Genomic DNA, 27,110 nt, shown 5'->3' on the forward strand with positions numbered 1-27,110 from the left:
CCTACCCCAGCTTATTGTTAGAGTAGCTGGTAAGCAAGAGGTGTGTGGGATGTGCAGTTATTCCATCAGTCACAGAGCCATAAAATAGGATTTGGAGGTTAAAAAGCTGAAGTAAGCGTCACCAAATAAATAATTAGAGTTAGACGTTGATCCCCTTGTCTGTCAGTCACGCCACCAACTTCTGTAGCCATTGGACTGGCAGTCGGACCATGAATATCAATGTTTTCATTTTGTTGGGAGGTATCCATGTGGCTGTGCCTTGTGCCTGGTTTGGCTCCATCCTGAGCCTCTCAGGAAATCCCAGACTTGCACTTCTACTGGCACACTTTTTCCTCATCTCTGTTTTTTTCCCTCACCTTTTTTGGCCCTTCTTATCCCCCCTTTGATTCCACCCAGAGGATTGGATCCAGTGTGCCAAGAGGACAGTTTGGCCATGTTGCACAGAACCCATCAGCAGGCAAACTGGTGAAAACGGTGCCTTTAAAGCCTATGCAGCACTGTCACCTGCCCGTCCTGCCACAGAGAGGCTGTGGGAGACGAGCCAGGCAGGAACAGGAGCTGGCAGTCCCGTCGGACACAGCCCCTGTCCATGCCTGGTCCAGGCTGTGCCCATGCCCTCCACTCTGAGTCCCGGTGGTGCCACAGGCAGGTGGGACAGGCTCTTTCCTGCTCGTGACTCTGCTCATCTCCCCATTCCCAGAGCCCAGCAGCTACATTCCCAGTCTGGAAAAGCTGCCCTTGACTTGCTAGAAGAGGAGGTTGGACTTTTACAGGGCTGGTCATTCGTGTCCCAGTGCCCCTGTGCCACTGCCAGGGGTTTTCACTATGCACTCATGATATGCACCATGTGGGGAGGATGGAGACAGCTGCTTGGGGACAAAACATGATAAAAGTCTGGCAGCAGCAAAATTGCGCTCTCTGTGGAAAAATGCTGAGTTCCTTGGCCTCTTGAGAAAAATTAAAAAGCCTCAGACTTGGGGACTTAAGGAATTTGAAGTGGATTTGTTAACTCTGACCTTCAAATAATCTTCTTGCAGATGTGAGGATACCAGGTCCTTCAAACCCTATTCCCAAAGCTGTGATGACAGGAATTTATAGACTGATTTTAAACCCTGAATTACAGTGTAGAGAGCAAGGGGAACACCGTAACACAATTCATGGCTGCATAACTCGGTTATGGTAGGGCTTGTTAAAATGTCACTTATCAGGTGTTTTTCCATTGATTTGTTTTTGTAGTATCATTTTTTTTAATCCACATAGTTAGCATTACAGCAAGTGTTTATGTATTTTGAATGTCTTTAGGTGAACATATTTACATCAGCATCCAAGGATAGCAATACCAGGTAGTTGTAGATTACTGTTCATACGCTTTCATTGTTTTGCAGTTTGGATCTGGCAAGAAGATGTTTTACTTTTGCAGATTTCCTTATACATGTCTGGTTTTAGCAATACTAAGGTGTCTTCATGACTAGAAAAATTATTGCAGCTTTAACATCTCTTTGAAAGCAATTTTACTAGTTATTTTCTAACAATTTTACTAGTAAAATTAACGTTACCAGGATTTTACAACCCCTTGCTCATCAAGCACTGTGCAGTTCCCTATATATATGCTATATGCAGAATTCCTGATTTTTACTGCTTCAGGTTCATTTGCTTAGTCGGTGTGAAACTGTTCTGAAACTTGACGTGTTTTGGTAAACACAGTTCTTCAGATTACTTTACTTACGTTTCTTCCTGTGAGTCAGAAAGTTGCAGTTTACAGACTGCTGCTTTAAAAACCTGCCCAGGAGGTGTCAATGGGGTTTTGTGGCTACATAGGTTTTCATTAGTTTCTATGTTTTTTATAGGGGATCGTAAAAACTCATTCATCCATTGAAAAAAGCTGTTTGTGAACCTCCAGCTTTCCCTGTGTTGAGCCACCACCATGACAGACAAAGATTTTTTTTTTCCTTTTCACACAATAGTCCTGTGCTCAGCCCTTGCCCCAGTCCACAACGCCAGACTGTTTTCCCTTGGGGAGGCTGCAGCTGGCTAGGATGGGGCCAGGTGGACAGTGCTGCTGTCGGCGAGCCCTTGGCTGTCCCTTGCCATCCTTAGGGTGCCCAGTCCAGCCAACACCCTCGCCAGATTAGTGGAAAGGAGCAATGGAGGGCTCTGGATCTTTGTTCAGTGCCCATCAGAGCAGCCACCTCCTCTGTACTTGCTGCTGTGCCAGGTGCCACGCGAGAGCCCAGAGGAGGTAAAAAGGAGGTGAGTGAGAAACTCGCCCAGTCCAAGGCTGACATTTCCAGGGGAATGGATTCCCAGGACAAACAGGATATATTGTGAGTAATATCTACGAGAAATGGATTTTCATAAACTTTATATCCAAACTAGTGGAATTCTTCTGCACAACGTAAATGGTATTATGAAAATGTAAAGTTCATTAACAAGCTGTGTATTTTTTTATCCACTTGAGTGTAATTTAGAGATTATATTGTGTAATAGGATTTATACCATTATGCTGTTTAATCTTTATGGTGTTGCAAACATGTTAAGCACAGCTGGCAGAACCGAGCGCTTGTCTTCGATGTGAGGGTGCCCCAACGCACAGTGAACAATGCATGTTGATCTGCAGAACTTCGGTTTCTTTTATCAGCTGTAAGCGCTGAGCAGGAACCCAATGGACTCAACTGTCTTACTTTGAAGGATGAGGTGGTACTGGTTTGAGCATACTTTATGTTAGATGTGGAGGGTGTCTGTATCTCTGTCAGCAAGGTGCTGTGCTCAAGGATATGTTTTAAAGAGCAGCCTAGAAAGTGCCATATTAGTCAGGGAAAAGATGGTATTTTTCTTGAACTGGAGGAATTAAAGCTCTTTACTGTGTTGTGGTGTATGAAGCTCTAAACTAAGTGGTTTGGGAATACATGATTTCTCCTTTGCAGTCTGGAGGTACAAGGAAAGTGAAAGTCTGGAAATGTCAGACTGACCAGTGAAAGCAGAGGATGCTGTGACAGACACTGTGATACTTTCAATGAGTATTAAAGCACTAGTCCAGGTCAAGGCATCCCTCCTCAGTGCAAAATACTTTTAGACATTCCTTTATCCTTTCTTGCTTTCTAAAATATATCTTAGTCCTCTCTTTAACCTTAAAATATCACAGAAAGATAAGCTTCTGCAGGGTCTAATACTGTCTGGGATTCAGAACCTCATCTGCCCCTCCTTCTCCCCAAAAGGTACTTTCTCGTAGACCTATTTTTGGGGCACCCTGTCTCCTGTGTTTCTGGATGGATGGAGGTAGCTGTGTCCCTCTTTTCTGCCCCTTGTCAGAGATTGCCTACACACCCAGATGCTCTTGTCAGGCATTCCTTGTCCTTAACAAAGTCCTGATGGTATTTACTTTGTGATGAATTACAGTCACTGGCAACAGTTAAAGGAGACGAGGTGATGCTTCATCTATGGGTGTTATGTTGGATATGAACCATCTTCTTTGGTGAAAGAGAGAACTTCCAACCCTGCTGTCATCCTACTGTGTCGAGTTCAGCACAGGGTATAGCCTGTAGTGACACTCCTTTTCCTGAGGGCAACTTTGTGCTGGGGTGAGCCTGGATATCAAACTGCTAGAAATTTCGTGGTGAGGTAGAAGCATGGCTTATGTCCGTGTTTTGTCATTTATGTATTTTTACAACGTTTGATCAGGCATTACACCCTCAAAGGCCGCAGATTTACATTTATTTTGAGACAAAGTGCTTATTTTTCCCCTGTTTAATTCTACACTGAACCATCATGGAATGCTGTTGGGCTTCTGAAACATAGATTATTTTAGAGAGAGGGATAAGACATAAGAATTTCTGTGTCAATGACAAGCTGTGTCTTGTTAAACAGAAAAAACAGTTTTGATATTAATCCCCTGTACATAATGATGAGCCAGTTATTACTGACTCCCAAGACCCAAGGGCGGGTTGCTGCTCTTCACATGGACAAAAGAAACATAACCAGGCCGTTTTGTGAAGCTGAAAAAAATTAGGAAAATTTCGAAGCTGGGGATAACTTTCCAATTCTTCCACCCAGAATGGTTTATAGCTCCTGAGTTTTTGCTTTGTTTAAAAAAACCCTGTGTAATATATCAGTCAAAAGCACCAGATGTCAAATGCCCACCTTGCAAAGACCCAAATCAGAGTGATTTTTGCGTGAAAACACGATCCCGACCATTCATGTTTGTGGTGATGAGACCAGGGCTGTGTTGTCACCTGTCAGTGTGGGTGTGGGTCCCGCTGCCCTTGCCTCCCTGGCTGTTGTCTGTGGCTCACAGGGTCACCAGACCCCCAGAGCGGCCGCACACACTCCCTGCCTCTGCACGCGCTGGCTCGCAGGGTCCCTGTCTTCCTCCAGGCTGCTCAGCCACGGCCTTTCATCGCTCCGAAGGGTTGAGCGGGTCAAGCTAAGCTCCCGCATTGCATCGGGAAACATCACTTGGAGAAAGACATCCAGGAACAGAGCAGGCGTGTGAGCAGCACAGCTCCAACAAAGGTCCGTCTGTCAGTGGCTGTCACCCCACAAACCTACCTAAAATGTCCTTTCCTTTCTTCCGTCTCCCTGTACAGCTTTTCTTTATTTTTTATACAAAATGTCAGCTTTTTGGCATTTGGGTTATTCCTTAGAATGGATCTGTTCTTTGTGTAAAATAAGCTTTGGGTGTTTATTTAGATGTTCACTGAAACTGTGTGGAGAGCAGTAATTGTGTTGTACTAAAGAATTAATCCATTTAGTCATGGGAAGCCCTACTTAGACTTTTTTTCTTTTTTTTTTTTTTCCAGCATAACAGGCAATTTTAAGGAAATACAACTTTAATTTAGAAATTTTATTTTAATAATTATATTGATAATCTTGTTTTCATCTAGGGGAAAAAAAAATCCTTTTTATCTGCTTGTTTTTCAGGAGAATCATCACTTACCATAAAATTGTATTTTTATGGATCTGTTCCTTTTATTCTTCAACTCCTAAATGGACATGCTTATTGTAACACAGGTGCTTCAAGCTATTTTATGCAGGCTGCTAATTCATCCTAGGGAATCTTAACATTTAAACATATAATTGTCTACTTAGAGCCCTAGACTGGTAAAATAATGTCCACAGCTTGCTGTAGCTCCTGTGTGTTGCCTTTCACTCACATTAAAGTGGTCGTACTTCGGGGTTTTTTGTTGTTTTGTTTTGTTTTTTAACCTCCCCAGGCATGTTCTGGATTTCACTGTACCGAGCCGCTGTCTCTGTTAGGAACACAGCAGGGAGCCATTTGTTTACTGACTGTTCAGACCCCTTCCAGCAAAATTGCAATGCATCTTCATTGGCCATCTGAGTGTCCAAGGGGGGCATTCCAAACCACAGGCAGTGGGTCCAGCTGCCTGAGGAGCGTCCACTGGAGCGCTGGTACTCAAAGGGACCAGCAGGCTCCTGTGGTGGGCTGGGGCAAGGAGAGGGGCTGGAGCAGGGGTATCCCTGGGCACAGACCTTAGGATTCCTGGGGGAACACCATCTGTAGCTGGAGGCAAACACATTGATTCCTGTGGGGCCAAGGCAGAAGGTGTCCCTGAATGTGTCCACTGTCTATCCCCAGAGGGAAAAACACAAGGCGTCTGTGCTTGGTCAGGCAGAGACATTTATATTTTGCAGTTTTGGGAAAGTGTTTAAAGTAACAGACAATACACAAGCAAAGCTTAGGGAGCATTTGGACAACGCTCTCAGGTACACAGGGATTCCTGGGGCTGTCCTATGCAGGGCCAGGAGTGGAACTTAATGATTATTGTGGGTCCTTTCCTACTTGGGATATTCTGTGATTCCGTGATGGTACATTAGAGATTGCAGGAGGTTTTGAGTGCTTGATGCTGAAATTCAATGGCTGGCTTTTCAGTTCTGCCTGTTTTCCCTTTGTATTTGTGAAATGGTACACAAGTAGGGAGGAAATTGTTGAAAATACGCCACCAAATGTGTTTATCAGTAGCAAAAAGGTGACAGAGTCAGCAGTTTGCCTGCAGCATCCTGGTCCCCCAGAAATGGTAAGTGAAAATGCTTTTAAAATTAATCTGTTCAGGCCAGAGCAGAGCAGCATATGGACTGGGAGCTGCCACTGGACGTGCTGGTTCTTATTTTTCCAAACCTCATGTATTGCTGGCACTCAACTCAGTTGTTAGTATCTACCTGTCAAATATAATATCTTCATTATAGTCGTGCAAAAGTAGCACATCTTTTTGATCCATATTTGTGTGTCAGAAGGTGTTAAACGTGGCATATGAACAGACTATCTGGCAAGAATAGAATAGGTAAAACGGTAAGACATACAGGGTTATTGGTTACAGAAATACAATTATTTTTGTTTTACCGTCAGAGAAGGTTATTATGCATATCAGCATTTCTTGGAGTTGGAACCTGAATTTTAGGTGTTTAGAACTGCATCTGTATTTATGGTATTAAATGCTTTTATTACACAGAACTGAACATTACAAATGCATTCAAATAGGATAAATGTCACAATTTGTGGCAGCCTCAAATGCTTTTTAATTGCTGTTGTTAAACGAGGCCTCTAACAGTGAGAGGGTGGTGAAAGGGCTGTGTAATATCTCGTGTGTGTGAAGAGGATCATGGAAGAGATTTTGTTATCTGGTTCAGTGCAAGAACCCAGGCAGTGTCCACTGAAACTGGTGTTTGGAACAAAGTCCTTTTCAGGCTCTGCGTCATTAAGCCACATAACTTTGTTCCATTAGATTCTTGGTGGGCTCAGAAGACTGTCAAGGAGTCATGAGGACCATGAAAACCACCAGCCATGGGGCAGGAGTGGTCCATGAGTCTCTCTGCGGGTGCCACTGGTGCTGCACATCCCAGCCCTGGTCCAGCGAGCCACACCAAAGGAGCTGCTGTGGGAGAAGAGTGACCTGGCAGCAGGGTGGGCGAGAACTGGTGGCACTGTGGAGGGACTTGGGGCCTCTGGCAGGGGCTGCTCAGGGGCTATGCTGCACCAGCAGGAGGGTCCTGACCTGCCACAGGCCCCGTGCGTGTTGCAGCTGATCCCAACTCTGGAGCCCCCTGGGAAGAGGCAGAGGTTGGTCCTTCCTTTGGTCATATTTTGTTCGGTCACAATTCCTTTGGTCACATTTCCTGGACAGCGCATGGTAGCTGTGCTTTGGGTAGGAAAAAGGTAGATGGATAGGCTCTGCTGTGCAGATGTCAAAATGTCAAAAAATGTTAGATGTAATGTCAAAAAGCTTGTTCTAATTCAAAAAAAAGAAGAAGTCTACAATTATCTTCTAGTTAGTCTTGTCTTTATTTAAAGGTTTAATATGAATGTAGAAATTTAGTTCCCAACACCTGTGTTTGAAACACTATCACACCTGTCTAGACAGTGCTGAGCATGTGGCACTGAAGCACTCAGAGCCTCGTCTGCAGGGTTGGGGTGCTTAGGGCCACCTCTAAAACATTACATTGAGGAACATCTGGCTTCTGCTTAAGACATGCATGGAGGGGTTGCACGCTTTGTCCGGGTGTCAGGATGGGTATTTAATTCTTTTCTGCTGATCTGGTGTGTCCTGTCTTCAGCCCGTTTCTCTTAGTGTCTTCACCATCCCCTCTCCTGGTACTCGATACAGGACATGGTGAACATTTCCAGCCAGGTTCAGGAAACTGGCAGTAATGGGAACTTCTGATCCAAATTCAGAGCTGAAGCATCAACTTTGAAAAGCATGTGCAGAGATCATACCAAAATTTTTCCTTCCTCCTGCTCATTATTTTGTTCCATTCCTTTTTAATAACTTTTTAATCAGCAGTACTTCCTAAAAAAAATAATTTAATTGTTTTAATGAGATTTATTGGTTTTAGGCAGTGCCCTGTGGTTTGCTTAACATAATTACAAAGCAAGGTGCAGCTGCAGCAGAAAATAAGTGAAGTAAAGAAGAGACTGAGAGAAGAGAGTGCCAAAAATCTCTAGGCGAGGGCTCGCTTTGCCAACACAGCAGACAACCTACGTGTTCATGACATGCCAGCTCCCTCATTCCTTCTTGATGCCTAGAAAGAAATCCTAACAGGACTGTGATATGCCTCAAACTATGTGCCTTTGACAACTACCTTTGATTCCTTACCTGTGAGGAAAACTACATGTTTTGGGTACCTAAACTTGGAGCCCTTCCAAAGGTTTGTTTTACCCATTTTAGACATTTGGAAATTTTCATTTTCAGTGAATGACAACAGGTGAGTGTATTGAAAGCACCAGTTCTGCTGGCCATATCCTGTTTTTTCTGAAACCGTTGCCCCACACCAGCTCACCATGCCCCTCATTGACAGAGGGTTTTCTTTGAGGCAGAGGGCAGTGCACAGGGATGCAGAACTGTGGTAAACATCCACTGGCACTTCTCTGCCAAGAAAGAGAGTCACTCTGTTAGTTATTTTCCATTTTTTTTCTTAAAAGACAGCAAACTATAATTGAAAACCAAGTTGCAGCAACTTGTTAAATACTCCAGGACCAGCACCCCTTTTCACCCTGCACTGATGTTTGGGCTGCAGCTGCTGCAGATCAACGGGAGGCCCCAGATGGTGCTGTCTAATCCCCAGGAGAATCCGTGTCCTGGAGGCAGCTCTTATCGCTCCAGACCATTGCAGACATTGTCTGCAAGTCTGCTGTAGCAGGGAATAATACAAACATGCAATGCATGAGTTTCACTTCCTTGAGCAACACAAAGACACAGGAAGTGAAGTTAAATGTTACAAGAATAGAATTCACATTACCGAAAGCTGAGTTATTTTTGCTGCCCCAATAGGTAGCTGGTGGTTTGGGGGGCAAGAGGCACACTCCAAATGTCATGCCGATTGTGTTTTGCCGCTCAGAATTGCGGTATAGAGACCGTTTTGAAGAACATTTTTGCATTTGTTTTGTCTGTGCTGTTAGTTGCCGTTATCTCACCTGGGTAACACTAAACCTGCTGCTGTGCCTGAGGTATTGGAGATGCTCAGATTTCTCAGATTTCCCAATAGAAGTAAATCCTGGTTTCCCCTGTCCTCCTGTGCACCTCTTTGGTTGTCCTGGCAGGTGTAGGATGAACGGGCTCTTCTCCTTTCCAACTCCACCCAGCAGACAGAAGAGTTTCTGTCCACTGATGGGGAATATCTCCTGGCAATTCTTTATTAATCACGTCGCTGCTACATAGTAGGCATAATTTTGGACCTTCTTGCCTATTTCCATCAGCATAGGCCTTTAAAAATCATTCATGTTAGGCTTTTGGTGATGTAATTTTATTTTCAAAAAGTGATTAATCAATTAATTCTGGCAGGTAGTGCAGGTATTTCTGTTGTGTTCATGTATGACTTGATTTTGTCACCTCTAGAGTCCATTTTGATCTCCACAGAAGTTATGACCATCCCTCAGCAGAGACCAAGGCATAGCACTTAGTGAAAATTAAAAATAAAATTAAATTAAAATATATTTAAAAAAGAAAAAAATCTAGAAGTTCCTGAAATGGTGTTTATAGAAATAGATTATCATCAGTTTATCAGTGTCTTGTTATTTACCAAGCTGTAAAACTTGTCCTGATTTCACATTGTATATGATTTATGCCATACTGAGTTGTTTCTCTCATACCTGAAAAATTCCAGAGGCACTCAGGTTCCTGATGGCTCTTTCTGGCACTATAAAGCCCCTTTTATTGCCTAATATATGATCTGCTGCTCTGGGACCGAAAAATAGAACATTTCAAGTTGTTCTGCAGAAAACGTCTAAGTTCCTGTAACATTGCAAATGGAGTCATAATTTGTGGATTTTCCACTTTATTTAAAAGAGAGTGAGCAAAAGTTATTGGACTTTTCATTCAAGAATAAACTAAAGTCCTGTAGCATTTTATACCATGTGGAAGAAGAGAACAAAAATCTCACACTAAACTATTGACAGCTTTGGTCACTTTAGGTCCAGCTGCACTCAGAAAAGAGCATAGGTGTGGGGTTTTTTTCTGTTTTACATAACAGCATCCTAGCCAATAGTGGCTTGGTAAGGATGTACATGTGCTGAAAGGGTCATTATTCAGACTTACTTTGGTTGAAACTGTTTCATGAGGAACTACGTAATTTTATCTCTCTAGTTTAATTTTGGCAAAAGCTGATGGAGGGTGTAATGTTTCCTAGCAAGAGCGGTACTGGCAAGCTCTTACACATTCTGTTTGTGTCCCTCAATAATTACTTTTAGCATCACTTAGACCACATACAGGTTTCGGGGGCGCACATTGTCACATCGCAGTAACTGCAGGAGCACAACAGGATCCTCTCTCCAGAGCTTCACATACAAGATAAAAGGTGCTTGAGATTAATATGCAAACATTTGGAAAACAATGCGAACAGGAGGCGAACTGTGCCACTTGTGGAAGGTGGATTTCCTGCGTCACAAAACGCTCAAAGACAAGGAATGTGGTTTAAAGTGGCTGTGACCACCAGGAGCACAGTCATCACAGAATTTGGCCTTTGTTAGTGTGGAGAGTGAGCCAGGTACAGTGAGGATTATTCCCAGTATAACCACAGAAAATAAGGTGCAGCAGGAATGAACTTCCTTGTTTGCACTTGGAAGGTTTCGCTGTGTTCTCTTTAATTTTAACAGCATTGATATTCCGTTTGCTTTATGAAACCCTTTATTACAAACAGTTATGAATATGAACATCTCATTTGACTGCTGATGAACAGAGGGGAAAATCTAAATTAAAACTTTAAATACCACTATTTAATTACCCAAATGGCTTTGACTGTGTTAAAGAGTGCCTGGGATTATTCTGTTTTTCAATTTGTTTTAATGCTTCCTCTGTAAAAGCTGATGGATTCCCAGGCCCATTGCTGTCACTGATGAACTATATAAAGATAAATGACATTATGGTAAATTCCACTTAATGACACATTTTTAATTTTCAGAACACAGACATTTTCTGGCTAGTGAATGAAGGCTAATTACCTCAAGATCAGAACAAAATAACTCCTCATTTTGAAAGATAATAGAAAAGAAATGTTGCAGATTAATGATGCTATTTATCTTTAAAAGAAAAAAAACTCTATCTTTATCCTGATAGTGCTGTTCCCTGAGGAACACGGTTATAAAATGAATCTGAAGTCGCAACTTAATAGGTTATTAAAATTATTTGAGTGCGGGCTCCTCTGGTTCAGCCTTTCCATAAATTTAAATTGGAGGTCTGCTGTATTTCTAAAGAAAGCAGCTTGTTTACGAGGCCACGGGGAGCAGACAGGATCCTGACAAAAGACACGCCTCACCCTGTGCTGCAGCTCCTTTTCTAAGCCTGAATGGAACTTATATGTTTCAGAAACAGTTGAGAGAAAAGTTTGAAATGTCTGAATTATGTTACACCAGTGCCTTTTCTTTCCAGCATGTGTCATGAGACGAGTAAGTGGGAGTAAAGGGCACAGAGGTAAATCTGAAGCAGGGGCACGGCAGCAAGCGGCGTCGGCTGCGAAATGCCAGGATCAGCGGGTTTGTGGCTGATGGCACAGGTGGCACCATTAGTTCTCGCTGCGAGGCTTGAGCAGTGCAGCCTCACCTCTGAAAAGGATGGGTGGAAAAACATTCCAAGCGTGAATTTGCGTGCACTCGTTGAGGCCGTACTGCTCCATCCGTTGTTCCCAGCCAGATCATGGGTAACACTTTTGTCCCTCTCCCTGCTGACATGAGTTGTGTCATGAAAACATATTCCTATCAGATATCCTTCTCCTGCAGAGAACTAAAGTGTATGAAAATGTAATTGAAAAAGGGCGTTTTCATCCTTGAAAATACCTTTTGTGTCAGTCGTTGCCTAGTTCTGGAAAGCTGGACCCTGGTGCCCTGACAGCCACACTGCTGGAATGCATTGTGCATGGTGAAGCCTCCTCAAGGTTTTCTGAGTACCGTGGCCATTCCATGATACATGGTTTGTGGCTCAGCCCTGGATGAGTTCACTGTGGAGTGGAAAGTGGCTAGTGTGTCCTCAGCTGAACAGGTCAGGAAAGAGAGTTCTTGGAGCTTCTGAAGCTGAAAAACAAGAAGGTGGAGGGAGATCCCACTCACTAGGTTCAGATATCACGAGCTGAAGGCATAACTGGGTTTTGGGATTGGATACTGGGTTTTTCATGTGTCATGACACAGTGCAGTGTCATTTTTCCTCGACCATGCTCAGCTGGGTGCTGGTGGTTGCTTGCTGTGAGTTCATTCGTAGAGGAGCAAGGGTCTGCTCCTGCCACCGGTGCTGCAGGAGCCCACCCAGATGGGTGTGTCCCTCTGTTGGCTGCAGCTCAGTGACACAGGGGTCTGTACTCTCATCTCTTCCCCAGGTTGCTCGTCCTCCCCTGCCTTTGGACAACTAAAGTTTGGTATTTAATTACTGAATTAAATACCAAATTTGATATTTAAGTACAGCCTGGGCTTCGGGGAGCTTTCTTTGTCTGCAGCAATTCCAGTGTTTTTTGTCCTCCAAGCCCATCTCAGGGCTCCCCATCCAGCCCTGCCCTCCGTGGTGTGACAGACTGGGGTTTCATAGCACAGGAGGCTGCCAGAGGGGCTGGTGGTCCTGCCACGTGCTCTCCTTTCCATATCCTCTGAGTCAGAGAGGCACTTCCAGAAGTGGCTGTGCAGCCTTTGTGGGGCCAGTTATATCCCTTTGCTTCTCTCCCAGAGACTGCCCTGTGCCACTAAAGCTGCCAATTCACCAACTCCCTCTCAGCCAAATCTCACTGAAGGGGTTCTGGAAAGCCGTCAGTGATACTTTCTTGTAAAATAGTAATCCAGAGGGATTATTTTATATTATTTGGGTTTGGATACAAATTACATCCAAAAAGATGGATATATAGTCCTTAGAAAAGCCCTATATATAGTCCTATATTTCTTAGGATATATAGTCCTAAGAAAAAAATATCTTAGTGACAACTTAGAGTTTAGTATTTGTTTAATATTTGTTTAGTTTAGTATTATTTGTTTCAATATTAAGCATGATGGAACACGTTGGCTTGTGTGTGAGGTTAAACAGAGTTAAAGCCCCAGCACTCACTGACAAAATGCAGCACTTCTGATGTCAACAGTCAGGAGAAACACTTTTAGCACCTCTGGTGTTCACACTGTTTTTTTCATTGTCCTGACTACTTTGTGCATGCTCCTGCCACTCATCTCTCCCAGGGACATCGTTACTCTTTGCCTGTGACTTTCCTTTTGGATTGTCCATCTGCTTTGCAGGCATTGGTAATACGTGGTCTGGTAGAAATAGAGACCTATGCCATGATCTGGAGATCATTGTACACAATTAATATGTCGTGCCAACGTAAAAAAGAAAATACAGAGCAGATGAATTTTGATTAAGATTTAAAATAGTTATTTGCTGAGTTGGTACGAGATGTGGGCAAACCTAGGAGGTTTCATGCTTGTAGTTTAAGATTCCACTGTGGGTATTTGTTGCTGTGGATGAATCAGCAGTTCATGCAACAGTATTTTCTATAAATTATTAATCTATTCAAGAATGTGTAATGTGAGCATATTCTCTGTCCTGAAGGATTACTGGGTTTGTTCACACAAGGGAGTGGTAGTTCACATACTGAGGCAGTCCCAAATGATTTGGAAGCCATCTATCCCCCATGGCAGCATCCTGTGTGCTCCAGTGTGTCTTCCAGAAGCTCAGCAGATAATTCAGGAATGGTCACCAGAAAAAAACAATTGCTGTAAGAAAAGGGTTTATTTATAAATGGTTAGGGTTATAAGGCTGGTGGAGGTATCCTTGGTTTTTGAATTTTGTTTTTGAAAGCTTCACATTTTTCAGAGTAAGTTTCACTTTTTGCAGTTTAAGTTTTCTGAAGGAAAGGATAGTCTTGAGAAGGAGCCTCTTTTAGGTAAATTGTAATATCAAAACTGTATGGTTTTTAATTGTGTAATTATTTAAATTGCTACATATATAAAAATGTTATTTATCACTTAGATTTTAGTAAACAATGCAGTGCTTTATGATGAAGTTTCTAGACTTTGTTTTTCCTGATTTATTGTCTAGTACACAGAATATCAGAGATGTATATGTAAGTATTTTGCCAACATTTCTGACAGATTCTGACAGCAGAAACTGCAATTTTTATTTTTTAGGTTATATGGGTTTTCTGTTGGACAATTGCCGATATGATGGAGATCTTAATATTTAAAAAAAATAAATAATTTTTTTATTTGAATTATGTTATCCATAGACATAAGCCTTAAAAGTAGCTGGCTTCCATGGCTGTTATGGCTAATATCTAGCATTCATACATAAATTCTTCCAATTGTACTAATGGAATTCCAGTCCCAGGCAGCAGCATTTTACAACACCATAGTAAAATGCAATGTCTGAAACTAGGAAGTGTCTCTAAGAAGTTCTTTCACGTTGAAGCAAAAATGTGCTCAGCAAAAAGAAATGTAAATTTAAGGAAAATCTCCAATTTCCTATTCTATACAAAGCTTTGATTTTTTGCTGATTCAGGCAGTAGGGTTGAAATTGGAGCTTCTTATTTCTTCTGAAATAATCACTTTTTACTTCGTAACAGTCTTTCATTTCTCATAGCACTATCTTCTGAAACAGTCCGTTTTGCATGTATGAATCTGTTTTTCTCTAGATAACACAGAAAGTAAAACTATTAGAAACAGTTTCCCATCTATTACTTTCCAGAGTGCATTGAGAAATACTCTTTTTCCGTGGCACCCGTTCAGGGACTTTACTGATGTCTTTTTCCCTCCTTTCAAAAAAAGAAGAGGAAGAAGGAAAGGCATCAGTAGTCTAAATTGACTATGCCAAATAAAATCTTAAATCTCAGTAGAACATATAAAAGGCAGATATTTAATGGTAATAAAGCTGTCAGTAAAAGCCTGATGGCTGAGGAGGATTGCAGAGCCTGTGCTGGAGCGCTCCAGAACCATCTCTGGAGCACGCTGGGGGATGGTCAGCAGCATGTGTGGTTTCTTGGGTCTTGTATAACTTTTCCCTGACACGAGCACAATTTTAACCTTTATTTAAATGTGAGATTGTGTGCTATGATGGTACAGTGAGCATATTCTAGGCAAGAAGCCCCCCCTTAATGGGAGCCCTGTAGTTCCATGGCCTGGACCAGCCCCAGTGGCATTTCTCCTCTTATAACTTCATTTTAAAAACTGTGGATTTTATATCTCCTTCTGTTTCTGTTCTGTGTCAGCTGGAGAATTTTGCTTATTTGGCTTGCTTCCGACCCATTCCTGCCTGCCGTAGTGTGGATCCAGTCCTCAGGATTTCCCCAGCAGGCACCAACGTACCAACAGGTGCAACAACCTGACTGGGATTCGTAGGAGCTGGCAAGATAAGTGGGATCAGGTAGGGTCGGCAGTGCTGATGCCTCTGCAGGTCAGGCTTTAGTGAGCACTTTATATAGAGAATAATTTTGCCAATTTGGACTTCTTTCCAAATAGCAAAATCAGACTTTCCTGATGCTGGGAAGCGAGGGCTGCTTTGATGATGTGACCAATTTGCTTTCAATTTCTACAAAGATTTGCTTCCAGGAAGATGTGCCTCACCAAGAGGCCTGAGAAGAAGAGGGCTGACCCTGCATTGCTTTGTACAAAGACAAGCAAGCAGTCATGCCGTAATCCTTCGTTATATGCTAGTGGGTATATTTCAAATATTTTGACATTTTCATGGGGGCAATATGATCTGCTTGCTTCCCTGGCTTAATTACTGGTGATTTTGGGATTAGAAACCACCAGGACTCATTGGAGTTCTATTAATGTTTGGTTTGTGTATGTATTTCCATGTATTGCTTCTCTTTTCTGGTCACTTCTACTGTTTCAGTATCTGTTTTTCCTGGAAATAAACCCCCTAATCATCCCTTCTGCTGCTTCACTCTACAAAAGTAGCTTCTGTTTGGCTCAGGTTTTTAAATGGAAACATCTTCTGCACACAGGTGCTTCCTGACTTTCCCTTACGATGATCACATCATCACCACTGCCCCACAGCTTGGGTAAATACACCTGGGGCACATTGTTCTCTAGAGGGCACAGCAAGGTTCCCACTCTCCCAGCTGTCCATCATTGTGGCTGTCCTGGAGGCTGGTCCCCTCTGCAGAGGTTAGACATGGACAGGGGGAGCAAAATGCTTCTGCCCCCAACACCTCTGAACTCTCAGAGCCGCTTGAAGGCTCCTCTGTGCTGACCGTCAGTTTCAGACTCAGAGGCTGTGCTGCTTTAGGATAACCCATGGCTACTGCAAGCCTGCATGGCGAGGTTTTGTGTATTCTTTTTGACAAAGATGTTTTGCACATTCCAAAAAGCAGATAGCTTGTAGTAAATACCTCTGGAAACAATCAGTTCCAATGTGCAAGTATTTAGGTTTTCTCCAACTGATGTTGTTCTTGTGTTTGTGTCACCCTCTCCCTTTACAGTTACCTCGAATGACCCAAGTTAAGATATTTTACAAGACCTTTCTGTTGGAAGAAGTCTGTCCTAAAAGTAACTTCTTGAGTGTTCTTGGCACCTGTACCCACCACAAAATTCAATTTAAAAACCCATAGGTAGCAAATGACATATCCACTGCTCCTGTCAATGTCATGGCCTTGCATCGCCATTGCTGAAAGGTATCTCCTCAGTTTATTGTTCCTCAGTAGTTGTTTCTTTGGGAGCAGGCCTCTTGTATAGCTATTTGTTGAACTGTGTACCTACTGAATTAGTCAAAGACCTGTCTAAAACCATTTTTTTCTTTCCTCTTTACCCCTCCCCCAAACTTGCTTTTGTTATGTATTGGCTTGCTAATCCTTGTGTTGAGCAGTATCAGACATCACCTTTCTTGGGGGCACTTAGTCCACTCTTCCGCTTTCTTTGTCAAAGGGCTCCCTTAATAGGAGAAGTCAACAGGGAGGACAAAAGGGATTGAAAGTTGTATTTAATCGGGGTCAGAGAGGTGGTGTTCAGAGTGACGGGCCCACAGGCAGGCTGGCCTTTTATGCTTTCCGACACAGATGGTCCCAGAGCATTCAGCTAAGTGAAGAGAAAGCTGCCCAGTGAAAGCTATTGTGGGGCAGCATCGTTACAGTTGAGAAGGGTTGCCAGGGGTAACTGGAGAGTATCACCAGCATCCTGTGATCACTAGTCTGTGCCATTGAAAACCCCAGACCCAGGATCGCTCTGGGTCCCTTGGCATCCTCACGATGCTTCCGTGTAAGCGGCAATATCACATGCTACCTTTTTAAAATTTAATATCATTATTTTTACTTTGAGGCACATAAACTGTAGAATCATTTGCATTTCTTAATTTCAGAGTAGCCACCTTCTGCAAAACATACAGCCACTTGCTTTAGAACATATTGCTTTTCTTCCCCTGGGGAATAGTCAAATAATATTTGAACTTATTAAGATAACAGTGTGTTTACAGAAACTTAATTTTTTAACATTTGTCTGAGTGCATGAACAGCTGAATTAAAAAAAAAAAAAAGGGGGGGGTTGAAAGAAGGGAGCTTGTATAATTCAACATAAATAAAGCCTGCAGGCATGTGCAAAGGCTTTGGAAACTGTGCCCAGAAGAACCCCAAGGGTTTGCCACAGTACCTTCTTTGGTCTAAACAAGTGGCATATCGCAGCAGGTAAGCTATGTTCTTGACAAAATAGTTGAATGCTGCTTTTCTTTTTAAACAGGAACCCTACTGATCTTTTTCTTCAAGCCGTAGGTGTTAGAGATCGTGACTGTACCTTGTGTCTCCGGTGAAATGCCGGTTGAAAGCGCGAATACAAGCAAAAACCTTGAGCAAAAGCATCAGAAAGTCAGCAGCAAAAGTTCACCAGTGCCCAGTAGCCATCCTCAGTATGTACCAGAAGCAGCAGTGGCCACACAGAGCACTCCTGGGTGCACGCAGCAAGGGACTCTGCTGGCATGGCTGGAGGTGCAGTCTGGGGCAGCTGGTGCTCTGGGACAGGTCTGGAAGGGGCAGACACAGAGCCAGCTGTGCCACCCAGAGTCCAGTTCAAAGCCGGCTCTGCTGCCCAGTCTAGATCCAGCTGTGCTGTCAGCACAGAGCCAGCTGTGCCACTCAGTGTCCAGTGCAGAGCCAGCAGTGCCATCTGGCAGTGACCACACACCCAGGGCATCTCTGCTGTCAGCAGGTGCTGGCTGGGGCTCGCTACTCTGCCAGAGGGTGATGGGCAGACCTTTGCCTTATTGTTGGCTTTTTGTCACCATTAGTCACCACGGGAGCACTGTCCCCTGCAGGGCCACATGGAAGTGTTGCAGTACTGACATTTGTGGCCATCGGTTGCACAGGGAGTCCCCAGTGCAGGTTAATGTACAACTCAAAGCAAGGGGGAATTAAATGAGAGTTTCATATGGACTTCATTAAATAACTGGAGATTTGACTAAAAAAGTGGCTATTTTGGGCATTTCAGCACTGCTGGACATTTTTACCAATGCAAATATTGCCTATGATTAAGCAGCTCATATTCTCCGTGTGTTTGTTTGTTCCCAGCTGCAGGTCACTGAGGTGTTACAACCTGAGTGTTCCCATTGGTAGCAGTGACAGTGGTGGCACCTGCAGTGGTGGCACCTGGGTTTTCCACACTGCTCCATTTTTATATTGTGTCAAGGTGGGGTATTATGGGTAAAAGCCATATTTGTGGAAGAATTGTATATGGGTTTTGTTATGGCACTGTCAGATTGCAAGGGGAAGGACGATTTTGCAGAGTTTTGTCAAAGCGAGCAGCCTTGGAAGTCAAAAGTATAATCTTCATTATAATGAAACGTAGAAATAATGAAGGCTGGAGGCAGGTGTGTGTGATTCAAAGAGCGTGTCATCAGAGACAATGCAAAAAAGGAAATGAAGTGTTTCTACAACTCCTGAGATATGTTCTTTTCAAACAACCAGTGAATTTATCAATCTTTGTATTTCCAAAAGAGGGAGGCTAGTTCTGCATGCCTGTCTCAAATTCAGTAGTTGGCCCACTTGTTTTCCAGATTTTCAGTTGCTGGTGAGTAGTGTAATCAGTTCGATTTAAACAGTCTGTTTACTTGGCTGCTTTTACATTGAGTAGGTGGCTTTTCACTTTCATACTTTGTTTTCATTTTTTAAAACCATTTGAAGAGTCTTGCTGGGTAACAAGGTGCAGATTATCTTCCCCTTATACTTCCCTTTGGACCTCTGTTAAAAAAATAATAATAACGTGATCACATGTCTCCTACTCTATCATTGAGCTGTTGATCTTATATGAGCACAGGAGTAAATGAAAGTAAATGGTGAAATAATGCATCTCAAATGTACTGTCTTCACAGTTTTTTGAAAAAGAATATGTGATTTTCAGATTTGTGCAGTACATGTGAAATGCACATCTGAATTCAGTCATACTGAATTGTCTGAATCACTGACTTTCAGCAAAAGGAGGGGCAGACTTGAGCATCCCATCAGTTCATTATTGCTAATATGTCAAGGACTTGAAATAAAATTGTTTGAGGTTGTTCTTGGCAGAGGTCCTCACTGCCACTAAGAAGTGGTAATATTGTAGGAGTTTCCTGCCTCTGACCTTACCCTGACTTTAGGGGGCGAGTGTCTGGGAAGAAAACTATGACTCTGTTTTATAATTGGTGATAAAGATTTGGATTATTTTTCCTAAACTACATGCACCTGGCATCAAGGCCGGACATGGTAACAGCTCACAGCTGTCACAACTGGGGGTATATGTACGGTGGCTTTACTGCATGCCGACTGTGTGTTTCACCCCCGTGCCAGCACTGAAATTCTGTTCCTCTCTGATGTGTCTCTGCTGGCCATTGGCAGGGCTCCTAGCAGACGTTGTTTCCTTTAGGGTCAAGTGAAGATCAGGCTGGATCTGGTACCCAACCACCACTACTGAGTAGTCTCTGGTATCACAGTGTCTGATGAACCCACACCAGTGGCCCAGTATGGACGTCATCCCATCTCCCTGCGGAGATAGGACAAGCCGAACAGGACTTGTCTTTGGAGAACCTCTGGGAATACCATCAGGGCCACTACCGTGGTGCCCTATGTGGGCTGGTCCTGCTCTACCCGTGCACAGGGACCTGACGTTGGTGGGAGGGTTGGCACAGGGTGTCCTCTGCCTCCTCCTCTTCCACAGCCCTGTCAGTCTTCTCTGAAGTTTGGTGTTAAATGCTGCCAGCTTCCTTCAGGAGTGTCTGGCATAACATTAGCCGTGTGTTCCCCCTTCCTAGTTCCTCAAGACTGTAGGAATAGGATGAATCCTCATAAGCTCTGTGGTGGCTCCTGTGCCCTGAACCTGGGTTCCGAGAACAAACTTGATGTTCCGCTGCTTTTCTCATCTCCTTCCTACCCACAGCCCAGTGAAAGATGATGGAAGTTAAGAGGGAGTGACTGCATTGTTAGTTTTTAAAGGAGTGATGAGCTACCACCCTGCTCAGGAAATTTGGTTGATTGCACATTTTGAATGAGACCTTGGTGATTTTTTCCAGCGATAAGACTGGTTGGTTTTTTTTTTCTCAGTGTTGCTTAGTAGAAGCAGGATCCACTTTGCAACCAGCCCTTCAATCAGGGATTCAGGCATTCCTTGCTGTTGTCCAGACAAAGGAGAAAAACCTCAAAGATTTCAGAAATTATTACCCAGATTTGTAATATAGAAAGTATTCACACAGTTTGTGCAGTAGAATCATAACTCTTCCACAGCGTAGGGGGCTTTCACCTGAGTATGAAGACTAAACTGTTCAGGTTACTGCATCTTTAATAGAAAGAAATGACTGAAATCACAACTTCGAATGTGCATCATCTTTCTTGGATTAATACAAATGTTTCACATTCACTTCAGCCCAGTCACATGAAGTAGTTGAGTTGAATTAAATAACTGCAGATTTTAAAGAATACTGCTGTTTAAAAATCACCATTGAAACACAAAATGCTTTAATCAAGCAAAACATAAATTAAATAATACAAATATGAAGTGCATAACAGTTTCCTACTGGAACAGCAAAAGTTGAGGGTTGCAATATTTAAATTCAGGTAGGAAAAGCTGGCATATAATACATCTTCCCATTATATTGAATGGCAGGGAAAATTGGTATTAAATGTCTTAAATGCTATTTTAAAATTAATTATATAAACCTTAACTATTCAGTACTGCTGTTGTCTGATTCTTTTTCCGTAAAGGCTTGTTAAACTCTCAGAATTCAAATGCTTAAAATCAAATATATACTTGTGAGTTCTCCTGGTCCCTGTGCTCTCTTCTATATCTCAGGCATATCATAGGATGTGAAAACGCCTGGGCAGCCCTCACCGGGGCTGATGTGGTGCTGATCACCCCCCTCCTGGCCTGCTGCCCTGGCAGAACAGGGCAAGGGATGCAGCAACCAAGCTCCTCAGGTGTGTGAAAAGCTTATCTCGTCAGAGAACCTAAATTTACTAGATCTAGAAGAAAGCTGTTGTTCACTACATCAGTGTAATTAAGATAGTTGTTGTTTTTTGGTAGAAGTAAAAAGGATTTTCCAATTGCTGTGGTATCTGTTTAAGGATAAAAAGAAAGAAAGAAGAAAAAAAAGAAAAAAAAAAAGAAAAGAAACTAAAAAGCCCAAACAAACAAGAAACCAAAACCACAGAGACAAGTATTCAAAGTGTAAATAAATGCATCTTTAGCATTGTACGAGGTGCTTTTGACCCTGGTGTTGAAATGTCAATTGTGGTTACACTACATGCACAAAATAGAAAGTAAGAAAGGATGAGGAAAAGATCAAGTATACACTATTTTTAAAATCTGTTTTATTTTATTTATTCATGGTAAAAAAACTATTTTCTTCTCATACACAGAAAATGGAGATGAAATAGGGGTCTTAGATTTATTTTTTCTCTTTGCAGCACTAAAAAATTTTTAAACAAGCAAAAAATTAATTCTCTCAATAAGAGTTATTTGCTGATCATTAATAAAGAGCACACTTCCTTTTCCACAGTTTTCATTGGAAAGAGGATTCTCACACTGAGAAGATATCCATCCAGTTGTTTTTTATTCCCAAGAAAAGGATGTCTTTGTGAAATAAAGTACACCAAAAAATTAGGACTGAAATGGAAAAGACACTGAGCTTTTTCTCATTCTTTGCTGCATTCCAATCTCCACCCCTCAGAGCCCAGCATTCTCCAGACATGTGACCCTCAGGCACAGGATATTAGTGCTGTTCTGTGCTTTTACGTTCCGAGGGTCTACAGAGTTTCATGGTGGGTTGAGAGCAGAGTGTCATCTTTGCCAGGACACACCACAGCCTTCCATGGCAGTGGCTCTCGGTGCACTCTTATGAGCATAAATATGGTGTTGGGAAGATCTTTCCACCTCTTTCTTCTGTGAAAGTGTGTCAGGGATGGACTAAAGGATCTGAAGACCAAAACTGGAACTGAGTGCTAAGGCTGGAGTTTTCTTCTCACCGAGTAACTACGTTCTGCACATCCTCAGATGCATCAGTGCCTTGTTTCCACTCACTATCAGGAGTGCCATGTCACCACATCACTCCCTGTGTCTTCCTTTTTCTTAAAAGCTGAAGTCTGAAGAACATTTAACATGGAGAGGCACCCAGAGAGTGGTCTATGTTCCTCACATTTTCAAGGTGTCCTTGAATAGACTTTCTGACTCATGGCAAACCCGTGAGGTGATGTTAATTTCTGTTACTGGCACTGTAGAAATATTCCATTCGGTATGAATATTTTTGAGGAACCTCCTCCTTATGTTTCCTATTCCATATTTGCTATGATCCTCAAGAGGATCAAAATGAAGAAGTAAGGGTGTATACAACAGAATTTCACCCACTTCATGTCTTCTTATGGGCATCAGAACGAACTGCAGTTCTGCTCTCAGAGTAATGCAGTCTCCTGCATCCCAGTTTTGACCAGGCTCTTTGGGAGTCCTCTTGTCTGGAGCTTGTATGAGTCCTCAAAGGAAAAGATGAAAGTGCTGAGAACTGCCACCTTAAGAGCTGTTCTGGGTCTGTCTCCTCCCAGGCACCCAGTAGAGGTCCTCATGTTCCAAGAGCTGTTCATGGAAGCCTAGTCTGACTGTGATGGTATGCAAGAATTGCCAGAGCTGGGATGATTTAGTTTGCCTTTGCCCAGTGGACGAGTTATCAACATGAAAGAAAGCTGAACCAAAAATCTGGCTCATACCCAAAGACTGGCACTTAGCCTGCACTTAAATGTGATGTTTTTTTCCTGGGTTTAAGATTTTGGGAATTTCAGGGAAAAAGTTAAGAGTTAAGAGACCCAATTAAGCTTGACAAGTTTCAGATATTCATCTACATCAGTATTATTCCAACTCAGGGATTATTTCCCTATTTCATTGTTATGGCAGCATCGAGAGAGCTGTGCTGTTTCTCCAAAATGCAGCTGATGGTGAATGATTTTAGGTTTGTGATTCAAGTGAAGCATTGAATTTCCAAGAAGCTTTAAATTTGGATTCCACTGCGGGGAGACTCATCACATTGTTGGCACATCCCTTACACATCTTCTTTTAGTCACAGGGACTGTGCCGGATCAGATACCACAAGCTTTAGTAGAGAAAGACTTTTTTCTCTCTTTTATGTTTATATTTACATTTCATCCATTTTATATTGGTGGAAGAAGATGCAATATGTTGCCAAAATAAACTCCCAAGACACAACTGCTGATTTTCTGTACATGGTAAGTGAGGATGAAGCAAGGATGCTCCTCAGGCTCAGGTCTAGGCCATTAGCTGAGTTCCATTTTATCTGACTGTACAGAGGGGTCCGTACCCAGGTTAGACTGCCAGGTTCCAACAGCTGCCACCAGTGACTGGAATAGACACCCCTCTACAAGGACTGATTAAGAGGTGAAGGTTCTCCATGACTGTACAGCCACCACAGCCCCCAGCTCTCTTTGTGACCTGCCTCGGTGAAGGGCTGTGCAGCCGCTGACAAAATCATGATCGGTTAAACACAGACATAGTCTCAGTGATGCTGGATCAATTCCTGGCAACCTATTGATCCCATAAAGCATTTCAGAATATCACTTCCACTGGAGCTCAACCTGCAGATCTCCTAGTCCTGCATGCCCAGGCCTCAGCCATGCTCCTGCACCCCATGTCCATCTATCCATCCATCCTGCAGAGGCTGGGCAGGAGCAGGTCAGCAGTAACACTCAGTGTGTTACCACAGTGAATGACTGGAAAATGAAAATTATTGTTCCTGTTTTGAAATTATAATTGTATCTCAAAACAGAGGTTTTGATTAATAACTTAGAGCAGTTTAAGGCTTTTTTTTGGCAGTAACCTATCCTAAAACTTCCCTTTATTTTATTACACTACTTCCGATTTTATCCCTGTTTTCATTTCTTCACATGTAATTCTAAGTTAGCATGTATTATTTTCTCTTCACCAAGGATTGCTGAAATCTAAAAGATATTTCAGACAACTCAATCAAATAGCTAAAAAGGTTTTCTGTTCAAAGTAACCTATTAGTCCTATTTCAACCATGTAGGAAATAGTCAAAAAGTGAGTTCTTGATGCACCCAATGAGAACAATAGATTTGTGTTCAGCTTTTCCTTTGCTAAATTAGAAATCAAATACGGACAATGGAATTTCTAAATCATATATTATACCTTATTCTCTGGTGGGAATAAAATGTTCATGTTTGCTCCTTTTCTCTGTTTAACTTTGACTGCTGTGAACACTAGGAAGAATAACCCTGCAGCCTTTCTTTCTTTTTTTCTCTTTTTTTTTTTTTTTTTTTTTAATCTATTCATTTTATACTTTTCAGACAGATTTTTCCCCGGGGTGAAACAAAGGTTAACTGAAATTTCCTCTGTTGTGTACCTGAACGAATCAGCAGTTTGAGAAGGAAATCCCATTGATGGGCAAAGAGAGTGACAGGCTCTATTTAAAGAATTCCCCCGACTGTGTGGTAGACCAACCATGCCATGAATTTAACTGTTCCTGTGGTCCCCATACTTGTACCCACCAAAAAGAGAGAAAAACCTACTTTGTTCTGCAAATGTTGCGCTAAGCTTTGAAAATCATGAGCTGCTGAGTTTTGTGAATTAACATGGCCAGCAGTGGCCGGGGCTGAAGGAAGCAGTGTAACAGCATAGACAGAAAACAGACAGGAAATTATGCGTCCTGACATAATGGAAAGGGCACACTGCGTGTTCATGTTTAGCATGTGTCTGTGCATTGCAGCAGTTCAGTGGTACGCATATTCCTCAAAAGTATCATTTATGGAATTGTCTTTTGCTTTTTTCACTGCACATTTTTATTCCCACTCAGCGTGTGAGGCACTCTACCCACCCAGAACTGCTGGAATAAATGGAGAGCTGAGGGAGAGGTAGAAAGGCACACATTTGGAGGAAGGTGCAGGATGTGTCCTTGGAGAGGTTGTCTGGTGTAGAACAGCTATGTGGTACGAGGGACCGATACCTAATAGCGACAGGATATGCTGACCACTGGGAGGATTTCCGTATTTATTAATGTCTAATCTAACACCAAAAGCACTCGCCCCTGCCTCATCAGATGCTCCTAATTCAGTACGTTAAGTTCCATGACCTGTGAGTGTCCCTGAGAGTGGTCACCCCAGCCCTGCCATGGGCCCCTACCACCAGACACATTTCTGGGGGATTAGAGCACCATCCCACCCCAACCACCAGGCTTTTCATCTCTGGTGACGAACGTTAACTCTTCTCCCATGTGTCATGGCTGCTGAACTTCACTTAAAGTTATTTTAATGGCTTGTAGGGATTTTTTTACCACTTATACAGGGCTGCTTAGAAGTATGTGGGTTTCTTCTTCTTTTTCTTTTGAACTCTGATTTGCTTTTGGCCAACTCTATCTTTGCCTCAGTCAATTATTTACATTTTAGTTAATTTCAAATTGGTTGAATTTTGTTGTTTGTTGGATTTTGTGATGCTTTTCAAAAACATCAGATAAAGGTTGCTAAAATAAAGTGTTTCAGGGATTTCCCTACTGCCAAAAAATAGTGTATCGCTGGCACATACATATATTTTAGGTATCAAGGGGAGAGGCAAAAGAGCCTTTTCTTGCCATGAGAAAATTTCTCAAATTGAACTTTTGTCAACGATTCCATCAAATGATTTCCCTGCAGGAGTTATGGATCTCTTTTAAAGCTGTGATAAAGAGATATTGGCAGATATTCCATTAAACAGCAGGTGTATTGTTTTTAAGTAAATCACCTTTTTCTCATCAAAGCAAACTTGAGAAATCCCTGGAAGTGTCTAAGGAAAACACACCGAGGTTGATGCCGTTCCCCTCTGAGGGGTTGTTGTGGGGTGCAGAGGGGGTTGCAACGCTGTGGCCACCGAGCACCTCCCAGCCGAATACCTGGCGGGAGAGGACCCTGCTGAGAGGGACCTGAAGCTGCTGGAGTGGGAACTTCATGCAGCACAAGGAGGGCCAGCTCCTTGTCCATCACAGCTGGTCTGCCATAACTGGGGGACAGGCCAAAACATCTGGTGGCATGTGGGGGATGTGCATGCCTACACATAATAATAATGGCCAGTCTTCGCGAGCGAAGATCCGGGGAAGGTCTTTACACCTTCCAGCCTGCGCATTGGATTTTTTAGGTGAGACACAGTGTGCGCGGAACTGAGCCCACCCTTTAATCCTAAGGTTCATCTGCCGGGGCCAAGCAAGCTTGGACGGTGGCAGCGAGGTCCTTAGGACGTAGATGGATTGCCTATTAAGGGTTAACGAGCTCCATCAACCCGGGAGTGGCCCTGGCAACAGCGCCGCGCCTTTACCACTAGACCACCAGGGGCTCCTATGCCTACACATACGTGTGCACATATACACACATGAATATAAATAGACTCACAGACACATCCACACACATGCACATTTATGTGGGGGTTCTTGGAATACCTGTTCCTAGAAGGGCAAGATGTACAGTGCATCTGGTCCATAAAAACCCAAATTCCTGTGCTTTACAAAACCTGATGTAGGGAGGCCACCTTGCTTCCTGTTTTGGGACAGTGTTTGGCTGTTACCCCTGCATACCGTCATTCTTTGTTTTTTGGAAGAAGGGGTGATTGGGCACAGAAAACGTGGAACTCACTATAGGAAGCTATATTACAGTAAGACTTGAATCATTTCAGTTTACATACAAGCAGGAATTTTCAGATATATGTAAGATGTCTC

At 42.8% G+C, this 27,110-nt stretch overlaps 1 protein-coding gene across 2 annotated transcripts in view; it reads left to right on the forward strand.

Annotated features, from left to right (window-relative positions):
* Nucleotides 1-27,110, forward strand: part of ZCCHC7 (zinc finger CCHC-type containing 7) — an 88,681-nt gene that overhangs the window by 25,397 nt on the left and 36,174 nt on the right. The window lies entirely within an intron of this gene.

Source organism: Myiozetetes cayanensis, unplaced genomic scaffold, assembly GCF_022539395.1.
Source record: "Myiozetetes cayanensis isolate MyiCay16 unplaced genomic scaffold, myiCay2020 scf4, whole genome shotgun sequence".
NCBI classification, from domain to species: domain Eukaryota; kingdom Metazoa; phylum Chordata; class Aves; order Passeriformes; family Tyrannidae; genus Myiozetetes; species Myiozetetes cayanensis.